Here is a 7074-nt window from a genome sequence, read left to right as displayed (position 1 = left end):
TGGCAGGCGGCTGCTGGCAGCGTGTTAGGGCCAAAAAGCCTCACCTCACATTTCCTAAAGGGGCCACGCTGGTTGTTTTTTTTTTTTTCTTAACAACTCTTGGGGTCCTTTTTTTTTCAGTATTTTTTCTGAAACCATCTGGCAACCCTAGGTTCCACCCCTTCAGATAGCAGTGACAGCACTCGAGCAACATGGCAGGCGGGTGTCCTTTGCCTCTGAGTCCACTGGGCCCTCCATGACCAGGGAACTCTCTTGTTTCCAGTGCAAGACAAATCCGGCAGCCCCTGGTCCCTGCTCTGAAGGCAGAGATATGGCCCGCCGCACTCCAGAGCCGAATGGTGCCTGCTGGCACCAAGGCAGGGAGGCGTAATCGCTGTGATCTAGACTTTGGCCTTGGAAAAAGCCAGCAGCCCCTCTCCCTGCCTTTGGCCCAGAGCGAGGGTAATCTCCAGCAGCACCTTGGATTCTCCCGCTTGCTGAGCCACGCAAATTCTTATCAGCCGTGGAGCATCCCAAAGGCCCTGCCGTCTGCAGAATGAGCCTGCAAAGCCGCCTGCAATGGAAACAAGCCCAGAAATCAGCCTCCGGCTGCATCAAGCCTGGGAGGAGGCAGGTGGGGCCCGTGCGGCTGCTCCTGGCTAGCCAGGCAGGGTGCCTGCTCCAGACAGGGGCAATCAGCTACGTGAAGAGTAATGCAAGTCTGGCCACAAACTCCTCGCCCAGCCCCAGGCTTCCTCCGCGGCTCCAGACGCCGCAGCAGCATTGCCAGCCCTCCAGGATCGTCCTGGAGTCCCCAGGAGCGAAAGATTCATCTTGGAGCAACGCTCACGTCAGTGGATGAGGCCTCCAGGAATACATCCAGCCAACGCTGGCAACCCTAGTGGCAGGCAGCAGCCCGCCTGGTCCTGTATGGTGCCCAGATGCTGCGGTGATGGGCACCAACCAGATACTTGTCGGAATAACTGCAGGCATTGAATTAATTGTATCAATGGGAACGTATCCCCTAGTAACAATGAGAGGCCTGTGGGGCAACAAGACAGGGCAGCTGTCTCAGGCTTTTCCTAGGCAGGTGCTGTCATGTAGATTTGGCCTGACGGGGGCCATTCCCAGTGCGGGTGCGGCCCAGTTCCTCCCAATCGCATACAGCTCCTGCTCTCAGACGGAGCTGGGCTGTCACCCAGCTCAGGGATCAGTTAGGCCTCAGGAGGGCCCAGACGCACTGCGCGTCGCAGGCGAGAAGCAGGCGGTAGCCGGGTTGTCAGTCTGCAGTAGCCGACCCCCTTCGTGTGGTCTGAGCACAGCTCGGAAGCAGGCCAGCCCCAGGAGGCAGGGCGCTAGCAGCTCCGGAGGTAGGGCAGCGCTCCTAGCCCCATGGTGCTGATCGGGAACTGAGGCCCAGAGCCGCAAAGGGGTTTAGGTCTGGACTCCCCTGGATTCCAGCAGACGTTAGGAACTGACATGCCTTGGTGGATCTGTGCCCCAGTGAGTCCTCCGGGTCACACATGGAGCCTTAGGCACAGCAAGGACCTGCATCCGGGTCTCCCCTGGCCCTGGCGCCCCCCTCCCGAGCCAGGCACCCTCCCATTCCCCAGGGCAGACGGCGCCTTGTCTGCCCACAGCCAGATTTTCTAAAGGCCATCGGGACAACCGCCCTGCTCGCAGTGGGGAAGTTCCCGTGGGCTGAATCCAAGCTCCAGCCCCAAGCATCTGCTCCCTTGCTCACAGTGTTGCAGCTTGTGCCCATTTTCCGGTTAGAACCCAATTCGGTTTTGGCCCCTCCCCTGCCGGCTGGGAAGTAACATACATGATAAGCACCCAGCCTGGGACGGAGCAAATTCGGTGTAATTTTATGCCAGCTGGTCGTGGGTGGATCCTCCCAGGGCCAGAAAATAACCAGAAAATAACCCATGCCCAGCGGGCACGCTGGAGAACCGGACTTGCCCCTCTCCCCACCGACTGCACCGAGACTCCTCAAGGTCGCGCTCTCACTGGATTGCCTGGCCTAGCGAGGAGAAGTTGCCGGGGTGCTGCCCAGGGCCTTGCAGCTGGTGCCCTTGAAAGATACGGGGCTGGCTCAGGCGTTTCTAGCCCTGGCCCTGGGCAGCAGATCAGCTTCTTGTGGGGCAGCCACCTTCCCGTGAGCCCCAGGGGGCTGTAGCCCTCCAGCAAGGGTGGCTTTTGCAGCAGCAACACAAACAGTGGTGGGCAGAACCCTGGCCTCTGGGATTAGTATGGCCAGTTCTGCAGCATCCACAGATGGAGCAGGACTCCCCCAGGCCAGCTGTGCCATCAGGGATGCAGCAACCTGCCAATTTCATCATGAGCTGACTGGAGATTCTGTTTTCACTAGAGGGTTAAGCAGGGATTGGACTTCCCTCACCAGCTCTATTCCTGGCCCCTCTGCTGCCTCAGCCCCTAAGGGGTACGTGCTACCAGCTTCCCCGAGGATGCACGCCGGGGGAAGGAGGTGAGAATCGTAGCAGGACAAGATGGCTCAGTTGCCCCCAGAGACCCTATCAGGGCAGCTCTCCCTGTGCCCCCGCCCAGCTGATCTAGGGGGCACAGGCAGCAGCAGGACTTGAACCCAGCCCTCCGGCTTCACAGCCAAGAGCTTGAGCCACCTCCCCAGCTCAATGCTCAGCTCTGGGAGTGAGCCCGGAGGGGTGAGCGTCACCCGGCAGCCCCCTTGCTCCGTCCCAGCAGCAGACTCAGCTTCCAGGGGACCTCTCCGTTCATAGTCTGACCCACTGCCTAGCACTGGCCCTAGGACACAGGGAGCAAGAGGGAGCCCCACGTCTCACCCGCCTTTCCCTAGCAGGCCTTTCCTTGTCCCTCCCCCGGACCAGGTAGGGCCAAGCCGCTAATCGCTGAGCTTTGCCAGGCAGGAACGGCTCTCCGACGCCAGGCGAGGCTGGGAAATGTGCTGATGCTGGAGTCGGTTGGCAGGACGGGGGAGGAAGGATTACAGGGCCCTTCCCCTTGCAGTCGGGAGGGGAAAGTGGTGGAAAGCCCTTGGAACAGCTTACCCTGGCCTCCCTGCTGGGAGGCTCCCTACTAACACTTCTCCCTGGCTCTCCTCCACTTGCGATTGCGTGCGGCCCTGGGGCTGCACCTTTATCTCCCGGCACCGGGGGGGGGGGGGGGGGGGGAGGGGATCTGTCCGAGCAGACCTTGGGGCCTGACCCAGCTGCACTGCTCCACACCAGACATCCAAGACGCTGCCTCCCTGCTCTGCTGCTGAGCAGGGTGTCATGCTGGCCTGCAGCCCCCAAGCCATCAACTTATCGCTGCCGATAAAGCAACCGGGGCACGTTTGCCTCGGCCTCTCCCTTGTATATTTGTATGCGATCTAATGTAAAGGCCCACGAGTGGGAGTGCACCTAGGGCCTACGAAGGCCTTAATCCGGCCCTAGGGCCCAGGCTCTGCCCTCCGCTCCAGCAGCGCAGCTCGGGCCGGGGAGGGAGGCCGATAGACAGCCCATGGCAGGAGGGCCCGAGGCAGCTGCAGAAAAGGAGCCTCCAGCTTGGGGTGCCCAGCCTGAGACACCTTGGGCCTGATTTTCAGTGGCACTGGGTGTGACAATGCGTCGGGGAGCCCCCGACCCTGCACCCCCATTTGCAGCCAGAAGTGACTCTCAGCCAGCATAGTAGGAGGTTGTATTGGTTCTCAGGGACACAGGTGATGGTAGCAGGATACACGGAGAGCCGACAGCCTTATCCCTCCTGGGGGTAGGGGTTCAAGGGCCCCTGAAACCCCCCTGTCCTGGCTTCAGTCTGCCTTGCTCATCTTCCTGCCCCAGACTGCCCCTCCTTCCAGCCACCGGTCATTCACTCCCCCCCAGGCAGCCACACCCCTTCCTTTGTTCAAACTCCTTCCCCTGGCCAGGTGTGAAGCTGCTGGCCATTGTTGTCTTGGCTAGGGTTGCCCCCTCCTCCTCCCCCAAAAAAAACCAGGGGAAAAAAATTCTGTTGAAAAAAAAAAGGGGGGGGGAGACCCAGTTGTTGATAAAAAAGGGCCCTGAAAGCAGTTATTAAACAAAATAAATAAATAAATACATAAATAAAAAATCAGTATGGCCCCTTTAAGAGGCTTTTTTTTTTTTTTTTGCTCACGGCCATCTTGTTTTTCTGTTCCAGCCACAAGACAAGCCCCTGCAGAACCAGGTAAGCGGGGGGCGGGGAAGGGTGTGGGAGGCTGGCGGGAGGTCCAGGGGCTGGGCCCAGTTGCTGAGTGTAGTAGGGTTGCCAGGCGTCTGGTATTTTCGCTTCCTGGATGGGAACCCCCCCCCCCCCCCCCCAGAAAATACTGGACATTTTAGGTGTCTGGTATTTTCTGATTGTTTTTACCAGACAGGAGGTGAAACTACGGGACACCTGGCAACCCTCGTCTTGGCTCAGGAGACCCCATCCCTGGCTGAGCCCTGCACAGCCACAGACACTCAGGAGCAGAGTCCCTGCAGAGCAGCATAGGATCACAAAAGCAGACAGCACCCCCGCTAGGTCACACTGGACAGCACCCCCGACTCCAGCTGCCCCTCCTGCCACCAGGCCCCAAGGAGCCTCTAGCTGGACAGAGAGACAAAGGCCCCCACCAGCAGAGGGAGTCTCCGATCCTCAAAGGCTTCTAGGCCCCCAACTCCCATAGACATGGATGGGATTTAGGAGCTGCAATGCCTCGGAGGAGCTGAGGCCAAGCGTGGTGCAGCTGGGATCTGATGTTAAGCCCCCCTCCATGCGCCCCCCCCCACATGTGCTCAGATGGCTGCTGCCGGAGGAGGGGGGCTCTAAGGACTCGGGCCCCATGCTGCATTGCAGGCACAGCGAGATTGGCTGGGGCACAGAGCCCCCACACGCTCTGAGCAGGAGCTTCCAAGCCCCCCAGGGTTTGTGGCGGCCGAGGGAAGGAGACGCCCTCCCGCCCCCAACCCAACTTGAAGCAAACTTGGCTCTCCACTAGAAGAGCAGCTAAAAAGGGGCAGCTCAGCCCATGCACCCGGGTCCTCCGGCTGGGGACTCCATGCCAAGACTGAGAAGCCACAGCAGATAACAGCTGCCCGGGAAGGACACTTTGCCCAGAGTTATCAAGCCAGGAGGGGGAGAGGCAGAGAGAAAAGGCAGCCAAGGTGGCCTTGAGCTCCAGCCTGGAATAAGCAAGGCCTCCCGTCCACACAGCTGGCCGGGGAACTGGCGGAGAGCCCTGTCCCAGTACCAGGACCCCTCCAACCAGTGTAGTGCGGCCCCTCTGTGAGTGACAGCTCCGCGGTGGGCCCCACCCTGCTGCAGCCCTGCTGCCCTCTCTGCCCCCATCCCCTCCCAGCTGAGCCTTCTGCTCCCTTGCACTGACCGGGCCAGGCTCTCAGACAGGGGAAGTGGAGTCCCGGTCCCAGGGGGTTGAGAGATGAGGTACAAGAGTCTCACGAGAGCAGCAGGGCAGGGACCAGCTCCCCCACCCGCCCCAGCTTTCCCCCGGCCCAGCATGTTCTGATTTCAAAGTTGCCCCATTTTGCACGAGGAGGAAACCGAGGCCGTTCCCATGGACGTGCGGAAAGAGAACCATCTGCCAGGTGCTCAGGGGCTGGATTTGCCGCAGGCCTTCCAGAGGGGCCCCCCTCTCACCCTGCTTGTCCAACGCAAACAGAAACTGACTCGCCCACATTCCAGGCGAGTCCCCCCCGGCCCCTGGCGCGCAGCTGCTCTGGGGTCCCGCTCCCTCCCCGCCCCCAGAAATTCCATCCTGGGCCTGAGAACGCTCCCGACCAGCGTTTTGTCCCTTTTCCCACCAACGTTTTTGGTCTCCACTTGTCAGAACTTCCGGGCCGCGCCTGGTCAGGAGCTAGTGACAGCACCGGTCCCCAGGAGCTGCGTCTTACCTGGCTGCAAGCAGGCAAGGGCAGCAGGGGGAATTATTTATCGCCAAGAGGCCATGACCTCGCCCGGGACTCCCGCGAGCTGGATTTATTGCCAGCGCCGGGCTGTACAATAGCCAGTCGCCTCCCCGCTCTGCCGTTTCCCCTCCCAGCCTTGGGCTCTTTAGCCTGTCATCCTCTTGGGGCAGTGGCTGGTTACCGGGTGCAGATCCAGCACTGGAAGCCGGGGGTCCCGTCTGCAGCCAGAGCCTCGAGCTGCTGCACTCACACCAAGGCGAAAGGCACCGTCCAAAGCTCGGGGGCCCTCCCCATGCATTTGCAGACTGCAGGGCGACTGCCTGCGAAGCCAGCTGAGCCCCTGCGCTGTTAGACTGCCTGCCCCGCCCTGCCCCGCAGCCATGTAGCCCATGCAGCTCAGGACCCCTCCCCTGACTCAGCCCTATGCTCAGCAGCTCAAGCAACAGGCTTTGCCGCATACCTGGAAGATCAAGACTCCACACTGGGTGGGGGAGCGTTCACACCCTGGAGAGACTGCAGCAAGCCCCACAGGTCCCAAGCAAGTTTGGGCTGCATGTTCCACCTCCCCAGCTTCCTCTTGCAGCTCCAAATTCTTCACTGGGCCTTGTCAACCAGCAATCTCCCCCCAGGCTTTGCAGTGGGGAAGAAGGTGCTGCGTGAATCCCAAAGGCCCGACCAATCCCAGAGGGGCTGGAGCCCTCCACCAGCTCGCAAGGAGGGACGGGGGTCATGGGACAGCATTGCAGCTCCTTTTAGCTCTGCTCGTATCAGCGGCTGGCAGCTGAACCCTCGCACAACACGCCTGGCTCGCTGCTCGCCGCTGATAAACGCTGCCATTCTAAAGGTGCCGGCAAAGGCCCTGTCAGCGAATGGCCAGGAGCCCATGCCGAGGAATCCAGCTCCTCCCTCAGTGGCAGGGAAATTTCAGCAGCTTGGCTCTATAAGTCCATTCTCTGGCACCAAGCCTATGCCACCCTCGGCCAATCCCCCGCTTCCTTTTCATCCCATCGCTCGGCCCTTCCTTGATCTGACACCGGAGTTGCAGGGGGTGGGCACAGATCTCGCCAACACAGGAGGGACACTCGAAGGGGATGCCAGCTTTCCCCTGCCGCTCTAGCCGGAGCCCTTCCACCCCCCAGGCAGCGTCTCAGCGCTGGGAGCATGGTGACTTGTCTGGGGCATGTGAATT

This window comes from Pelodiscus sinensis, chromosome 26, assembly GCF_052426305.1.
Source record: "Pelodiscus sinensis isolate ZL-2025 chromosome 26, ASM5242630v1, whole genome shotgun sequence".
NCBI classification, from domain to species: Eukaryota; Metazoa; Chordata; order Testudines; family Trionychidae; genus Pelodiscus; species Pelodiscus sinensis.
The sequence above is the reverse complement of the archived record's forward strand: the minus strand, read 5'-3'. Positions refer to the sequence as shown.